The 18,552-nt window shown below is 39.0% G+C and overlaps 1 protein-coding gene across 39 annotated transcripts in view; it reads left to right on the forward strand.

Annotated features, from left to right (window-relative positions):
* The window catches only part of FOXP1 (forkhead box P1), a 721,956-nt gene that overhangs the window by 381,107 nt on the left and 322,297 nt on the right, over positions 1-18,552 (forward strand). For 31 of the 39 annotated variants that reach the window (XR_015151275.1, XR_015151276.1, XM_086366736.1 and 28 more), the window contains one exon: positions 781-841. The gene's annotated coding sequence lies outside the window, so the exon portion shown is untranslated. Of the gene's footprint in view, positions 1-780; positions 842-2,214; positions 2,293-6,959; positions 7,051-18,552 lie in introns of all 39 variants that reach the window. The other 8 variants (XM_086366737.1, XM_086366745.1, XM_086366738.1 and 5 more) reach the window with 2 other exon arrangements.

Consider the following 18,552-nt stretch of genomic DNA (forward strand, 5'->3'; position numbering starts at 1 on the left):
CATATGTTGATCCCAGTTACATGGGCAGAAAGAGGCAGCTTGTAATGTTTCTTAAAGGATTATACACTGTTTTGCATAAGGGAGTATGCAGATGCAGGAGTTAGATGTCTTCTGTGCTTTCTTTGTGTTTTAGGAAACTTGATTTGAATTGTTTATTTCATCTGACATGAACCGTTTTTATTGAACTGAGTAGATCTGGTAGATATATTGTAAGTGGAAAACATTGTGAGAACAGCTTTCACCCACTGATGACCCCCCAAACCCCTCCCCAAGCTGAAAATTGTGGTGCTTTTATTCATTTTGAAAGGTCCAGAGTGGCATAAAGCATCTTGTCTATAAGAACTAACTCACTTGCAAGGGTGGGTGGGTGGCGGGGGGAGGATCTGTTTTAATGAAATTAGAGATGTTGTGAATGTTAACCAAACAGAGACAGGTTCAAGTAGCAGTCTGGTTTCCCAAAGCCAAGGCCTATGACTCACAGGTTATTCCACATGAAATAAATGGACAGACAACAAGATGAGAAAGAGTTTGTAAGCAAAATGCGAAATGTTTCACCTTGACTTTTCCAACATCCAAGTTGTTGTTATTGTCTTGAAGAGCTCAAAGGCACATGGTCTGGTAAGTGGAGGTCTTGGCACTGATTTTTGTTAACTCTGAGTGTCTTTTGCCATTAAATAAAATTGAGTTCTTTCGTTGTTTATCTTGCGTCTCTCCCAGGCAAATAGGTGGTTGCTGCTTTGTCTTGACTTTCAGATTTTTGATATTCTCTTTTGTTTTCAGGGTAAGAAGTGACCTTTTGAGGTGACTGTAACAGAAGATTGCTTTGCAGAAGCCAAAAAAGGTAAATGCAAATATAATTAGTGGAATTACGTTAAGGACTCTATCTACTGCCTTCTCGGCATCTTAATTCAGTTCTTTTCAGATCTCCTAATTATCAAATTTGCATGTATTTATTTGTGTAAGTACGTATGTAGCGTATTTTTGGAGGCCTTTAAAGAAAAGATTGCTCTTAAGAAATGGTTCACATAGTCACATTTTCCCCTCTAAATATTATCAAACTTTTCCCCTGTTTATGGGAGTTAACCTCTTTTTTTTTTTTTTTTTTTGGTAGTTGACTTGGTAGTTTTGAAGTCAGGAAGGAATATTCACATCACAAAAGTGGTGATTCATAAAATTAACATGCTGCAAATAGGAGTAACGCATGTCAGTGTGTTGTGCTGAAGTGGTGTCATCCGATGGATGTTCATCTGGCGGCTTTATAATCACCTTCTTTCAGAAATTAATAGTCAGGCACCATAGCAACGCGTCGTGTTGATGTAACTGCCGTGTGGCGTGGGGCATGTCCCTGTGATGTCAGTGTTCAGCTGCCTTGTTCTCTTGACCTTACTTGAAAATCAAATGAGTACTTGATTTTAAAATTAGAAGTTTTCAGAGAGGCTAATGTAGGTTGATGAATTAAAGCTAAATTAAATTTTCTCAAACTCACTTTTGGGAGCAGTGGTTAAAAAAAAAAAACAAAAAAACACTCTGGTTAAAATGGTTATGGAGGCTACATATTTGTTTTTTTTGTTTGTTTGTTTTTGATACCCAAAGTATCTCCCCATTGAAGGCAGGGGTCACCTCACTCAAGTTGTTCTTGCAGGTCATTTTTAAGTCTGATGTTTCTTAAGGAGCAAGCGTCTTCATTTTATTTTTGAATCTTGTCCAGTGGTATTTCCATTTGACTAAGTAGATTTGTGTCAGTGTTAAAACAGGTTACCTGCCATCCTGGTTGCACAAAGCCTTTGTTTAGATCTTACCAACTTAAAGTTTATGAATTTGTAAGATACAGACTTCTTTACTTTTTAGTTGAGCAAGGTTTTTTGTGAAACTTTCATAATGTGAAGATTCTTAAATCGGTCTTGTTTTTAATCTTACTCAGGGCTTGGGGGTTCTAGAAGGTATTATGAAAGTAGGAATTTATTTTTCTAGTTGCGTTCTGGCACATTTCATTTGGACTGAAAAGTCCAACCAGCTTGCCTCATTTCAAAATCTTTGTTTTTTAATTTAAACTGTGTGGTAAGCTCCTAATTGTCCTCCAAGGAGGATATAGTACCTTTCAGATGTCCCAGCATGGGAAGGGGTGATTCCAACCAGTAATTAAGGTTATCAAGGCATACCTAGAGTATTTTTCAGCAAAGCACTTCCCAGTTTCCCAATCTTCATCTGTTTCAGGGATCTGCAACTTTTTTCTGCAAAGGGTCATCCAGCCAGTGTTTCCTGTTGTTTCATCTGTGCCTCGGCGGCTGAGTTGTATGTACATTGTGTACTGTCTCTGATCCCTACAAGATCTCAGACCAGAGTGTTGCTTGTTCAAATCCATGCCAGGTGCTGGACTCATTTCATGCTGGTAGCAAAAGTTTCTCGTGAAACTAAAGATTAAAGCTGAAAAAGTGGTTGAAAATAGAAAATATTTACCTTGAGAATTGAGTTATCCCTGCAGCTCCAAAAATGGACTTAATTAATAGGTTTTCATTGTTTTATTCGAATTTATGTATTCAGATAAATTTATAATTTATCTGTAAGCATAAATTATTTTTCTCCTGGCTTATGTCTTTATGATGAATATGCTTACACCCATAACCTGAAAATATTTGAATTTGGATAGAATAATTTTTCTCAGTTTCATGATATTGTTAAAGATATTGTGAGTCAAGGGCATGTTTGAGGGAAAGGAAACTTTCCAAGAATGTGTCATTACTGTTGACAAAGAGAGGTAGTCCATAAGGAGAAAAAAATGCTTCTTTGTAAGTACTGTCAAGAACATGGTGTCCTGCAAGTCAGGAACCCCTTGTCAAATTTCAGGACCATAGAAAAATTTTGTCCTTCTGTTGTCTTCTTTCATAAAACAAAGGAAACTGAATAACACATTCATCTAATTATCCTTTTTGTCTTGACAGCTTGGAATCTCAGAGTAAGAATTTTTGCTTAATGGTGGTTTTTTTCCCTAACAACTTCAACTTTTTGTTGTTGATACTTTTTTTTAAGTCAATATCATTTTTCCTGCTCCCTATTAACATTTTATTATTTAACTGTTTTTCTTCAACAATATAAGTTTGGTTTGTGTTTGACTCCATTTTCCATTATATTTTCTTAGAAATAAGTTATATAGACAAATAGTAAGCTGCGTGTACTTTTTTTTACCTTTTATCAAACTCAAGGATCCTTTGAAAACTAATCCTTATATATAAAGGGGAAAAAAAAGATTTGTTAAAAATATAACCTCTTTAAAAATATGTGTAAAATTGGACAGAATGCTTAGTATTTCTTCCCAGTGAATAAACCTTAAACAGAGAGACCATGCTCTTTAAGTGATGTGATGATCACGAAACCAGCACCATCTTCTGCATTACACAGAGGATGTAGATTTCAGATGCCAGGAGTTCCTCGGTCACTGCCATGCTCAAATTTGGAATCTGGGAATCATTAACCATCAGCATAAATACAAGTAAATGTGCCTACACTGATACTCTGGAAACAACTGGTTATATGCAGGAAAGCGGCCAGGCAAATTCTGAAAACCAAACGAGGCCTTTTTTCACAGTGAGGTTCAGAGTCTGAAGGAGCGTGAATAACTGTCATCCCACTTGGTAGTGATTAACAGTTTCTTCCAAGTAGGTTTGAGTCCTTTACAAAATGGATCTAGTTGCTGGCATTCCTAAAAGGTAGCTGGTAATTATTACAATCCCCACTTTGCAAACTGGGAAACTGATCACATTGAATTAGTAACTTATCCAAGGTCATGTAAAATGTCAAGACTGGAGCTAAGAAGACAACTTGCTGTGGTCACAATTATATTGTTGTCATTCTGTCATGGCCGCCTTGGTTTGGTGGTTTAATATACGTATCTATGTCATTTTTTCCCTGCTTCCCCAAACATTCACAATTCACCCATATAGACTTTTGCTAAAACTTAAAATCCAATTTGTGAAATTCATTGTTTTTGATTCAGTTCTAATTAGCACTGGGAGCAATTGATGATAATTACAAAGCCTGTATAGGTGACAGTTAAATGGTTATTTTTAAACACTGGTCATCTTAAAGCTTCATATTTTGTGTTGGTTCAGTTTTACAGTCAACTAGTTGATGAGAAAGTTAAAAAAAAGAAAGAAAATATAAAAGAACGTGTAATCATTTCAATTTTTCTTCAACCCCCAATTTGAGCTATTTTTTGTTAGATCAAAGAGTTATAAGTTATCTTTATATACTTCACTCATTGTGTCTTACATGTTACAAATTATTTCTTGGTTACAAATAAAGTTGAAAATAGCTACCCAGCCATTTTCAATATATTCATTGGTTCTTCTGAAAATATATATTTAACGTGATTTAAAACTTTACATAATGACAACAATATTCTGAGTTAAATCCATTCAAAATGACCTCTTTATAACATTCAGCATTTGACTCATTTGCCTGTTCAGGAAGTTGTTATAAAAGACACTGGAAAAGAGTGTTTTCATTGAGCTACCAGCTGACCACACTGGCTGAAATGACTACTCAGTCACTTTAGCTAGGCAGTGAACTCCATTTTATCTCCCCCTCACCCTCAGCCTATTCATGCCTGGGTTGTAACACTCAGGGTAAAGACTAGGCTGATATAAAGACTCTTGCATACAATGGCTTAAATCAAATAGAAGTTTACTTCCCTGTCTTATCTAACAATCTGACCAGTCTAGCTTGACTGGATGGGTTCTTTCTCTTTTGTGCTTCCCTCCCTTGAGCCTTTGTCCTTATCTATATGGTTGAAATACAGTGAAGTCCAACGGCAAGCAATTTTCTTTGAAGCAAATGATTTAAAAATTGCACACGTCACATCCATTGACATTTAATTGATTAGACTGCGATCATTTCACAAGAAGCTTCAGTGGCTGTTGGGGAATGCCTCTAGCTGGGTAGCCAGGAGCTTGGGAGAATTGGAGAACAGATTTAAGGGGACATTTAGCACTCCAGCAACTTGATTGGCTGAATTGGCCCAACCCAATATTGCATTCCTTCATTCATTCAAACATACATAATATAGATGTATATACTACATATGCTATACATCAATTATTGCTGCAGGTATTTATTGATGACTGTGTGCCAGATGCTAGGATCATAGCACTACATGAGAAGGATACCATCTCTGGCCTCCTAGAGTTTATGTAGCAAAGGGGAGGACAGACATTATGCGTGGTGATGATGACAAGTGTTCAGAAGGGCAGATACTGGTGGTTATGTGAAAGTGTTCTCTTACAGGGAGATCAGGGTGTCCGAGCTTTAGGTATTTTACCATGATATGAAAGCTGTGTTAGACTAATTTGATTTTCTTGTGTGTTTCATGCCAGTGTTGTGGTGAATGTTATCAAGCCTGTTAATTTTTTGTTAATAGCTTTATTGAGATATAATTCATACACACTTGAAATGAACCGTTCAGTGGTTTTTAGTATGTTCAGAGTTTGCACCCATCATCACAATTTAGTTTTGGAACAATTTCATCACGCTGGAAAGACACCCCCATACCCATTAGCAGTTACTCCCCTCAACCCAACCCCTGGCAACAACAAATACAAATACCATCAGTAGAGTTTTGCCTCTTCTGGACATTTTATGTGCATGGAATCATACAATACGTGGCCTTTTGCGACTGACTCCTTTCCCATAGCATAATGTTTTCAAAGTTCATCCAAAGCTTTAAAATTTTTAACTTTCTTACAATCTCAGAGTTATATGAGTTCTTGCTCCTAAATCCAACAAAATGGTGCCCTGAAATATTCCCTCAAGGGATGGAATCGGGAGAAAATTACTCTTTTCATGTTGTCTGTATTTCCATAGAAATAGACTTGGCCTCCCAACAGTTAAACTTCAGAATTTAAATGTTTGCATTTTAAGTTAGCTGTTTTTAAACATTGTTAACCATAATGCTAAACTAAGTAACTCTGTAAACAAGAGCTGTCTCTCTTGAATGTTCGTTTCAAAGAAAAAAATTTTAAATATTGATTTCCAGAGAAATATGCTCAATAGAGTTCGTTTTCAAGCAGAAGTCACTTGTTGAAATGTACATGAAGGCATGTTTTGTAGTAAAGACAATATTTGCAACAGTTATCAAGTAGCCATATTTTGCACAGCGAAAAAAATAAATAACACATGGTTTTAGTCATCTTTTTTAAATGATGTTTTGGCTCTTTCATCTGCCAAGGGCACAAATATCCAAACTGTCCACCTTGAGCATCTTCAGAAGAAGTTATCAGCTTAGTTGAAAACATAACAACTTAACAGAGATGTAGGAGGTATTAACCTTTCTTTGGCAATTCAAAAATCCCAGAGAAAATCTGAAGCTCAGAAATGTGCAAAAACAAAACTCTGTTTAGGGTAGCACATGTATGATAACGTTGACTGCATACTTTGTAGTATCTAGTCACATCTAGGACCTTAAAGGAGTGAACGGTGTACCAACGGTAGAATCCTTGAGTCTGTTTTGAAAGTTGACACCTTCTGCCCAGGGCCGAGTCTGGATTTGAAATTTGATGGTGTCTTTTAAAAAGTCTGTTGGTGAGTAGGACTTTTCATAAGTGGCAAGTGAAATTACTCATTTAAGTTTGCACTCTTCTGTCCTTGATCGGAACTGGTATGTCCATGGCCTTCGCATGCAGTGAGAGTGAGGGGAGAGAAAAATGAAAAGCTTGAAGTCTTCATGCTCTGTTTATGTACACTCTTTTTGAAGTGTGAAGATCATGCAGATTTTCCCTTGAATCTTGTATATTAGCAGGTATATGGTGTATAATTAAAGGTAATTAGATGTTTTGTTAATTATCTGACCATGGAGTGAATTATTAAAAAAATATTTTTTTAATTAAAATCTTGCATCATTGGATAGACTGTGATGATTTCAGTTTATAGGTTAGCATGGATCTTTACTTCCTCACTTTTTCCTCCAGGCCTCTTTTTTTCTGGAAGTCAGTATCTCTTTCAAAGGATTGTGAGCAGCCCCTGGAGACCAAAGGAAGTGTCCTAAACCATTCATTACAGGTGACATTCTTTAAAGTTTATTTAGAGCAGTGATTTTCAAAGAGCATATTGGGACCCATTTGTGAGTTAGGAAATCAATTCACTGGACTTTGCCCAAGAATTTAAATGATAAATAGGATAAGTATACAAAGAGTAGAGAAAAATGCAATAGACTAGATCTGCACTGTCCAGTATTGAAACAACTGGCCACATGTAGCTGTTGAGCCCTTGAAATGTGGTTAGCCCAAACTTATGTGCTATAAACTTAAAATCCACAAAGCCTTCTGAAGAATTTGTATGGAAAAAATGAATGTGAACAATTTGAATAATTCTTCTTTAGAGCATCATTTGTATATATTGAATTAAGTAAAATATTAAAATTAAGTTCAAGGTTTCTTTTTACTTTTCACGTGTGGTTACAATTACATATGTGACAGGCATTGTATTTCTATTGGGCAGTTTTGCTCAAGCCAGTGGGGAAGAGAGCAGTGAGTGCGACAAGGCCTCTGCTTGTGGCTCTAGGGGGTGTGGACAGGTAGGGAAACATAATAAGTAAATATGAGGTGATAGGTGTGGTGAAGAAAATATAGGCGGTAAGGGAGGTCAAATTGCCGGAGGGAAGGAATTGCAATTGTAAAAAGCGAGGATAAGTCTAACTGGAGCACAGACGTTTGAACCAAGAAGGCGTGTTCTAAAAAAGAGTAAGTTGGCCACTGTGGCAAAAGTGAAGTCTTCCAAGGGAAAGAGTAGTAGCGGACAAGGCCAGAAATAACATGGCCAGACACAGTAGGGCATTAAGGCTCGTTGGACTCTTAGTCTCTTAGTGAAGTAGAGAGCCATGAATGGACTTTGAGATGAGACAGGATTTGAGTCACATTTTAAATGGATCACTCTGGAAGTTATTTTGAAAGTAAATGGTGGGTGGGTGAGGTGAGTGGCGGGGAGATGTGTTAGGAATCCACTGTGATAATCTCAGTGAGATCTGATGGCCAGGATGAAGATGGCAGTAGGAAGTGGTGGGAATTTGTGAAATCTTAACACATGTGGTTTGATATTTAAATTTTGAACTTATCTAGGAAGAATTCAAGGAAGTCCTGGTAAAATAGATGTGAAGTTTGAAAACAGTTACATAGTGGATGACTCCCAAGATTTTTGTCTTAAGTGATGGGGTAGTATCAACTGATGGATTGTTTGTAGTAATTAAGAAAGAAGTCAGAAGACTGAGGACTCTCAGTTTAAGCAACTTCTGAAAGGATCAGGCTGCCATTAAGAGAAACAGGGAAGCCTGTGGGGTGAGGGTTGATGGTATGAAAGGAGACAGTTCTTTAATTTCACTTTTTAAAGATGGTAAGGTGGACTTCTTTCAGGACCATTGTGGTAGGTGTAGGGAATACTGCAGTGAGATTTTACAGGAGAGAGAAGATGTTGAGCTCACCTCTATATACAGCATGGGCAAGTGAGAATTTATAGCCAAAGAGTTAGGGGGTGGCAGGGGGTCAGTAGCTGAAAAGTTTCTGGAAAGAAAACATCAGGAGTAAGGGGGGATTCTGGGTCAACTGCTCTAACAAGATCTTGCTAAAGATAAACTAGGGTGACCCAACATCTCCTGGGGGATGGTGGAGAGTGAGGAACCCTATCGGATCTCTAATCCAGTGGTTTAGATATTAAATATGCATAAAAGGCAGGGGTAAAAGGAGATGTAAACTTAAATCTTGAACTTAAAATGTAGTCTTTAATCATCTAAAGTACCTCAGAGCTTGGTGTGGTTACCCTGGTCTCTAGATTAGTAAAGTACTAGGAGGGGCACATGAGTCTGTTACCTGTACCTTACACTAATATAGGTAGTCTTTGATGAGTTCATCTGTCTTTCACATTAACTAAGAGCATCAAAGATTCTGGCTCATTCAAAAATTCAGAAACAGTTGAACATTTTCGAGATTTCTAGGCTGATCCCAAATCTTCGAGCATCTAGGAAATTATAGGTAAAATAATGAAAAACCTATATTTTCTCTATTTAGATACTAACTACCATTAAGGGGGTATTGGGTGAGGTAAGAATATCCCCTCTTTGTGGAAGATGATGAATGTACTTCTCAATTTGTTTTCATTATAAAATGGCATTAAAAGAAATTAGAAGAGCATGGAAATATAGGAAGAAAAATTTCACGGGTGACCTCATCTAAATAGTTCAGCATTTATCTTCAGCCTGCAGCGTTCTGTATGTACAGATTTGTTGATATGTACTTGTACTGTATATACTATTTTGTTTCCTGTTCTTACCCTTAAGTATCATGAGTATTTTCCCAAGTTATCACTGTTACCAGTTTAGTCACTCAGTCATGTCCAACTCTTTGCAACCCCATGGACTGCAGCACTCCAGGCTTCCCTGTCCCATTAGGGACAGATATATCCTGGAATAGATATATCACTGTTATATCTCAGTCTTACTTTTAGGGTACCTCGGTGATTTCCACTGTTGTGTTATCTGTTCCTGCAATGATGGATCTTCTGATTTCCTCCAGTTATTAATGATGGCTAGTATGCCTGTGTAGGATGTGTCAAGATAGCTCAGTATCTTGAATTAGTCTTATAAATATGATATTGGAATTGCAGCTTATCACTCAGTTTCTCCCTCTACTTTTAAGTAATATTAACATTAATCTGAGGCACATGAAATCAGCCCCTAGCATCGACTACATGTATTTTCCATAATGAGGTACATTTTGCATTAACTTCGATTTCAACATTTCTGGACTTTAAGTTGCTCGACATTTTTCTTTTCTGATCTGAATCATCTCTTGATATTTTTTCACTTTAGCAACTTGATTTGCATCATGGGAGCAGGGAACTTTGCATTCTTTCCAGGGGCAGCCATTCATCCTCTCATTGTTGTGTTATCCCAAACATCATTCCTTCTCTTTTCCCAGAACAGCTGTGAATTTACTTGGTCTGGATTTGTATCTCCAAAATTTGTTTCAGTCGAGTTTTGGTCCAGGTTACCCAGGAAAACTCAAATGTCTTGACAGCTTTTAAAGTATAAAAGTTTTAAGTTTTCTTGCATGCTAGACTGTAAGTTTTCTTGCATGCCAGACCTTAGCAGTATTGTTGTTAATTGTTTAGGCAACAAATATTTATTGAGTTCCTGGGAGGCTGACTGTGTGTTTGAAATTGAGCTGTGTATCTCTGTCCTTTGTAGCCATTCCCATGTCTAGTCTTTAGATTCGTAGCTTCAGAGAGAACCAAGAAATGTTAGCCTTCTCTAGTCCAGTCTTTATAAGTTATTGGAGATGAAACTAAGACTCAGATAAGGAAAACGATGTTCCCCCATCAATTGTGTAATTGTAGCTATGTTGGGAGTCCTTGTCTCTTTTAATATACCTTTTCCTCCCTTTTATGATATAATATCAAAAACAAGTGGAAATATTAAAATTTCATTGTTAAAAAGTTCACTGTTAAAAAAAATAGACTTGATGAAAACCAAAATGTATTTTTTATGTGGATGGCCCTTTCTTAAATTTCATTTCCAATGCACTTTCCTTTTTCCAGCTATTGTAGGGAAATTAATAGCCTTTACAAATGTTTAAAAACATGAAATATGAAAAGGATCATCTAAATATGTTTATTTGAGAAAATGTCCACTTTCATGTTCTCCTCCCCTCCTGTTCAAGTTTCTAAAGCTTCTCCTGCTTCCACCTCTCCTTCCCCTTCCTCCTCATCCTTCTTTCTTTTCTTCTGCCGCCTTCCTTCACTTCTTCCTTATTCCTTCTTGCCCCTTCCTCTCTCTCCCTCTCTGTGTCCTTTATTTTTATACAAGGATATTTAATGAGTGTGTGTGTAATGTTAAAATGTTTCTGCTAGTTGACAACTACTGGGAAAAGTTTAAATAGTTGAGTATTTTACATAGCATGAGAATTTAGATGGCCACTGTGTCTCTGTCTGACTGGTCATCCCAGTGAGCCACTCTCATGCCACATGTGTTTTTCCAAAGACTGAGACACAAAAAAGAACAGTAAGATGTGTTGGTCATTGTTTTTGAAGTTCACACCGTGTAACTGATTGGAACTGCTTAGCTCTGAAATCATGTTCCCCCTAGTTCCGGAATGGGATTGACATCCTCTCTTTATTTTCTAAAGTAGGATAAAAATACATAAAGACCAATGTAGAATTGTCATCTGGAAGGGTCATATCACTTCATTAGTTTAATTCTCATAATGTTAGTGGTAATAGAACATAGAATAGACAGTTCTTATGAGCTTCATTTTTTTTTTTTTTTCTGATTACAGGTATAAAAACCAACTCACTATAGGGAATTGTAGAAAAGTTGACCAAATAAAAAAGTAAAGTAATCTAGAATCCTGACTCTGGGAATAACATATAGTTTCTTTTTTCATTTGATGTACATATATTTAACATAACTGCAGTATATAGAATTGTGTATTTTTTTAAGTTTAGCATTACATGGTAAACATTCTCCTGTGTCATGAAGACATCTTAAATGACTGCATACTAATCATTTTTTTGTATATAACAAAATTTCATTCTTCTTCAGTGTTGAGTGTAGGAGTTGTTTCCAATTTTTCTGTAATATGTTACAGTGGGCATATATGTGCAGAAATGTTAATCAGTTTCCATTTCTTTAGATATGGTCTACAGGGGGAAATTTCTTTAGATATATTCTATAGGGGCAAATTCCTATAGGAGAAGTCTTGGAATTGTTACAGATTTTCTATATATGCTGTCACTGTACATTTCAAAATGCACCAATTTGTTCTTCTGCTGATACTGAATGAGAATGTTTATTTCACTGCAATTTTGCCAACACCGAGTTTCAGTATTTTTTATTATTGTCATTTAAATTGTAGAAGAAAAAAAGTATACCTCATTTTTTCTCTTGTTCAAGTCTATTGTTGCAAATGAAGTCTAGAAGTTTTGTTTCTTGAGACTTTATATTTCTTCTTTTAAATTTTCATAGCTTGGGAATCAGTCAGGGTTTGTAGGAGTAGGGATGGGGAATCCAAGGTGCTGGGCAGCTAGACAAGGGATCCTGTCATTGGAATGTTACTTGACCATTGGTTCTTATGCCAGAATGTACAGAGTTAGTTCACCAAGTGCTGTGTTGTAGCTTAGATCTGAGTGTAAAATACTGTAAGACCAGACCATTGGCATTCTGATGCTCCGGAAATCCCGTGGAGAGATCTGGGGCTCACAAGCTTTTCAAAAACTTTGATGCTCTGAGTTTATTCCTTTATTCCGTAAATAATTATTGAGTACTTACTTATTCCTGGAGGTATTGGGGACAGCAGGGAATATTTGGTAAACCAAAAAAGGAAACTTCTTCTGTGAATGAGGTGGATATACCTCACTGATTAATGGTGAGCACAAATTGACAGATCTGCATAAAGGACTCAGCACAGTAAGAGCAACTAGCTGCTGCTCATCTTACTGTTTCTGCTAATGCTCTGTTATCATCAGCATCTCACATTAAAAACCAAAAAACAGTGTTCAGCCAGGTCCTATCTCCAGCCCCCTTATCACACATCGGATAGTAGGGCCTGTATTCCCCAGCCCATGAAGCTTCTGTCCATTTCTTTTAGTCCCTTCACTCAGTGTACTAGTATCTTCCAGGTGCTTGGTTCCAGAAGTTTCCAGAGAAGCATGGCTGTGTCCAGCTAAACAGTAAGATTCTGGGGACAGCCCTGGGGGCTTCAGGGAGCCCCTCCCATTTCCCGCAGGTTAGTAGGAATGTTGCCGACAGTTGAGCTGCAGAAGGGAGTGGGGCGGTGGCAGTTACACCCCGTGTCCCGGGTGTTTGCTCTGTTAGTCTGTAAGCCCAACAAGCTGGTTCTCCTCAACTCTGAATCTGCAGATTAAAAATAAATGCGCACACACACACATACATACATACACTCCTCCTCCTCAAGACTTGCCACACTCAGGGCCGGTGGAGGACAGGCAGGCCCCAGGCCAGGACCACTGGGCCCTCCTTTGGCTTTCCCACTGCCCAGAGTGCCCTTGGAACCTGTGCTCCTGTCTGGGTGCTTGCTGGCTTGCTGTCATCATTGGTTCAAAACATGACCAGTTTTAAATGGAAAAAATAAACATTTCTGATGCTAAAGTGAGGAAGGGGTAGCTCTTTGTTTCAAACCAGTATGTCCCCCCACTCTCACCGCCAAGAAGCGCGGTTTGGGAGAGGCTGTGTCTGACTTAAGATGTGTCAATTCTAGGGCCTGTTTCTGACTTGCTCGCTCATAGGTTCCCACAGGGGACAGTGAAAGGCCCATGAAGATCACAGAAAGGACCATTGAGTTAAGTGTTCCTTTTTAGAGTTCTGCACTTAGGCCCTGTCCTGCAACTTTTCAGCTTTGTGATGTTGAGAAATACCAGATCTTTCCAAGCCTTTTTTTCCCCTTCCTTATCTAAAAAAATAGGGACTAAACTAGTACCTCCCTTGCTGAGGTAGTTGGAAGATAAACTGAGTTGCTGCAAGTTACAAGTTCTTAGAGCAATGCTTGGTATATAGCAAGTGTTCTGTAATGTCAGCTCATTTTTACTGTGGGCATAGTGCATGGAATGTAGTAGTAGGTTGTTAAGGATGTTAATAATTTTTCTCTAGATTAATTTTTAAAATAATGAGAACATTTTTAGATGTCTGTTTTTATCAGGGAGCATAGTGGAAATAGGAGTGAAATAGGCTTCCTAATACCTTCCCTTGGTCCCAAAGAGAAAAGAAAAGCAAAATCTTTAAGGTCCTTCTTAGAAGGAAATGGTTTCTGAGTATTTCAGCGTAGCAGTATAAAAATCATCATCTTCTCCTTCTCATCTCTCACTTGGGATCCACAGGTGAGGAATGGGGCCATTTGAAGGGATCCACCCAGCTGATTTTTGTAGGTTTGGAAGCAGCCTCTTAGCTACACTGCAGCTTCCATCTAAGTGTTACAGTTTTCTAAGTCCAGGCCATAGACACCCAGATGGTCCTGAGTTCACATGGAGAGATCTGGGACCCACAAGCTTTTTGAAACCTAAACAGTGTGATCAAAATAGTGTGAAAAGATGTTCCAGGGCTGTGCTGAGATTCATTGTCTCAGGCGTGATTTTATTGTAGACGTTAAATATGGAGACTGCATTAAAGGAGCCTTAGGCTCGTGTCCCCAGCACTTCACACTGAGGAACCTCTGTAGACACTGCCCTGAGTGTTCTCTGTGTCCGTGACCAGTGAGAAAGAGGGAAGGGAGAGGGGGAAGAGGGTGTGCAGGGCAGGGACCAGGAATTCCTGTCTATCTGGGAGAAAGTGAACTTTCCAGCTACTTAGATGTGGGAGTGGAGGGTTGGCTGTTTGGAATACACTTGGCTGGAATGACCTTGACCCTGCTAGGGCATGCATGTGTGCCCGTCTCTGTGTGTGTGTGTGTGTGTGTGTGTGTGTATAGATGTGCACACAGGGGAGATGGTGGCAAGCCCTTTTCCTGAAAACTCCAGAATCTGTCATTTTTAGCACAGATGTGGGAGGTTACCACAAGGGCTGCCTTGTGTTCTTGACACCTGACGAGCGGTTCTCTCTGTTCCTTTAAACTTCGTACAGTTTGATTTTTCTGTACTTATACATGGTACTTCTTATAAAAACAAAGAGTAAGAAAAACCAAAGTGAGAAAGTAAATATTACTTCATATTTACCCCCAACCCCCACCCCAGGATCAGGGCCTGGACCACTTTGGAGACAGTCCTTCTAAACATCTCACTCTTTCCTTGTTTGTTACTGAACACGCCTGGGCTGTCCAGTTTGGTAACCAGTTCCCACCAGCAGGTCTGGAGCAGTGAAATGTAGCTAGTCTGAACTGACACATGCTGAAAGTGTCATAGGTACACTAGATGTTGAAAAATGAGACTGTAAAATATCTCTTAAGTTTAGATATTTCTTACATGTTGAAATGATAGTATTTAGATATATTGGATTAAATAAAATATACTATTAAAATTAATTTGCTCCATTTTACTTACGAAAGGTACCTACTAGAAATGTTTAAATTACTTTTATGGCTCATAGATTATACTCCTCTCTGGCAGTTGGGGGCAGGCACATGATAGTTTTAATAAAATAATGCTACATTTTCCCTACTTTTTAAAATATGAAAATACGTTGTCAATATCTTTCTGTAGAAATTGACATATGGCAGCATTATCATCACCTTGTAGCTGTGTGTCAATATATCATAGTTTATTTAACCTGTCCTACTTTGTTGAATGTATAGAGTTGTACACAGTGGTGCTGGTGATCAAGCATGTATATCCATTTTTGCAAGCCCATCTGATTATTTCCTTAGTATAGGGTGTCCCAACTAGAGAATTGTGGGCATTTTGGTCTGGATCATTCTTTGCTGTAGGATACTTTGTTATCCATTGTGGGATGTTTATCTGCCTTCCTGGCCTCCACTCACGAGATGTCAGCAGCACATCTGTCCCTGTTTGTAGCCCCTTCCTACCCCCACATGCGACAATCAAAAGCATTCCTGGACATCGCCATGGGTCCCCTGTGAGGCAAAACCGCCCTAGGTGAGAAGCACTGACACAAAGCAAAGTACCAGACTGAGAAATGCTAGATTGAAAGTATACGTGTTTAGATAGATTGATAGACATTGCTATATATTGAAAATGTTATATCTGTTTTCAGTTGTTTTCTTAGAAGAATAATATCAGTTTATATATCTATCAAGAGTAACAGTGATCCTCATTAAATACCTGTAAGACATTTAAGAAAGAAGAGCTGTGTATTTGTTAATTTATTTGTTGGCAGTTTGTTTATTAGCTTTATTTAATAGCCTTCCTGAGAGGAGCTCTTGTAAGGACCATCAAGGAGGCAGTCTAGGTGTTTTCTGTTGGAGGCCAGCTTGGCAATGAGATTCTGTGGCCCATTATAGCTTAGCTTAGCATAATGTACAGGGCTTCTGTGCTCTTAAAGGGATCAAAAGTGGTAGAAGGTCAGAGAAAATCTCCTGTTGCTTTGCAATTTAGGGCTTTTCCTTACAGTGAGAAATGGGAATAATAGTAAATGACGTAATAGTCATAGCTAATTATTGAATATTTGCTACATGTCAGGTGCTGGGCTAAGTGTTGTTACATGTAATTTTATTTAAACTTCAGAAAAACCTAGCTTTTAGGTAAATGCCACTGTTTTCACCAGATGAAGGAAAATGGGCATAGAGAAGTGGCCAGCCGTCAATCTGGCATGCCCGAGGTCACAACCTTACAATGTGGTGTGGCCAGGATGTGAAGTAGGCAGTCCAGGTAACCGTACTATGCATTTATTCACTCTTCCAACACATATTTGAGCTTCTCCTATGTGCCAACACAGGGTTTTTTTGCTGAGTTTATAGGAGTGAGCCAAAAACAACACAGTTGCAGCCTCATGCAGACTAATGGGAGCTGATAAAAACTATTCTGATGAGGACTAAGAAATGGAGGTACGTGATGCTTTGAGAGTCTACATTTGAGGGACTTGCCCTTGTCAGGAAGTTCAGGGAGGGCTTCCAGGAGAAATAATGATTAAAATGAGATCTGGAGAAAGAGCAAAAGGGTGGAGGTTATTGGGGAGCCAAAGAAAAGAAACATCATGTCCCGTGTGTCGAGGTGGACTGTGGTATGTGGAAGGTTCTGGCCATGTGGAGAAGGTGTAGCCTGAGTATGCAGCCAAGGATTGCAGGTTACAGGCAGAATATCCATGGATCTGTGCTTTTAAAAGCAATTTTGTTTGCTTGTGTTTGTAGTGTGGGGTATGGGAGAGGGGGTGGGGTGGGATTAGAGGGATGGAGAACATGGTCACATTTGTGTTTTGGGAAGATCATCTGTGACGTCTTAAGAACACGTAGGGGCAGTGGGCAGTAGATACAGAAAACAAGAAAGTGTGCAGTTACTGAGTCTTAACAAATAATGAGCGTTTCTGCCTCACTTATTTATGGATGCATCACAAACTCACCTGAAACTGGCTTAAGCAGCATCCATTGGTGCAGGATACTTCTGTTTGGGGAGGGCTTGTTGCTGTCATTGTTCAGTTGCTCGGTCTTGTCCACCTCTTTGTGACGCTGTGGACTGCAGCACACAGGCTTTCTGTCCTTCACCATCTCCTGGAGCTTGCTCAAACTCATGTCCATTGAGTCAGTGATGCCATCCAACCTTCTTGTTTTCTGTTGTCCCCTTCTCCTCCTGCCTTCAATCCTTCCTAGCGTCAGGGTCTTTCCTACTGAGTAAGCTCTTCACATCAGGTGGCCAAAGTATTGGAGCTTCAAGTTCAGCATCAGTCCTTCCAATGAATATTCAGGATTGATTTCCTTCTCCTCTGCGGGGCTTAGCAGGGGTGGTTTTTCTCTGCTCTGTGCGGTGCTGACTCAGGAGTGCATTCACCTGGGAGCTTAGCTTTGACTGGAACATTCAGCATGGCTTTCATGTCTACACTTGACACTTGGCCCTGGCCATGACTTGGCTCTCAGGTTGACTGCACCATCATGATAGACTTAGCATGAAATAGGACACTGCCAGGTTTCTCAGGGTCTAGGCCCAGACCTGGCATAGCACTAGTCACTCCTTTGCATTTGTCAAAGCACTGCCAGTCCACGCTCAAGGAGACGAGGAAAAGATTCCATACTCTTGATGGGCATGTGCACACAAGACGTGTGTTGCTGTGTGCCAGGCACAAATCGAGACCCTGAGAACAGAGCTCTGTAGGCCATAGGCTGCATTCCCGCTGGTATGGCCTTACAGAGGGAGACAGTAAGCATATAAACTAGAGCAGTGTCAAGTTTGGGTTGGAAACATCTTTGGTTGTTCAGGTTGGAACCACTTTCATTTATGTTGTAGACTGAATGTTTGTGTCCTACTCAAATTCATGTATTCAGTCCTTCCACCTGATGTCATAGTGTTTGGAGGTGGGAACTTTGGGAGGGGTGAATGTGTCATGGGGGCGTGGAGCCCTCTTGAATGAGATTAGTGCCCTTTAAAAGAGATTATCAGACAGATCTGTCACCCTTTCCTACTCTGTGAGGACATAGAAGATCCTTTCTGAACCAGAAAGTACATCCTCACCAGGCACCAGTTCTGCTGACACCTTGATCTAGAATTTCCCAGGCTCCAAAACTGAGAAATTTCTGTTGTTTATAAGCCACCAGGTCTATGTTATTCTATTATAGCCACCTCAGTGGACTAAGATAGTGTGTTTTTTCTTTCCTGTAACCAGAGAGTTCAGAAATTCTTGCAGGAGCAAAACTGAACCCATGGACTGTCTTTGGAATCGTGTAGTAGTTACTCAGAAACATTTAGGCTTACCATGTGCTCTGATATTTCGTTCAGAAAATATCACTGCTGGAGACCATGTGGGGAGAAAAAAGTAACCCTATAGCTTAGAAAAGAGAGAGTATTAGAAAGCAGCCAAGTATCACTGCTCCACATTTCCTCACAAGTCTGAGGAATTTGCTTTTAAAAATAAATGTGTATTTCATAATGCACCTATTTGATTTCTCTTTAATCATTGGCTTTTTT

This window comes from Bos grunniens, chromosome 22, assembly GCF_055505025.1.
Source record: "Bos grunniens cultivar Pamir isolate PY7600 chromosome 22, Bosgru_T2T1.0, whole genome shotgun sequence".
NCBI lineage: Eukaryota > Metazoa > Chordata > Mammalia > Artiodactyla > Bovidae > Bos > Bos grunniens.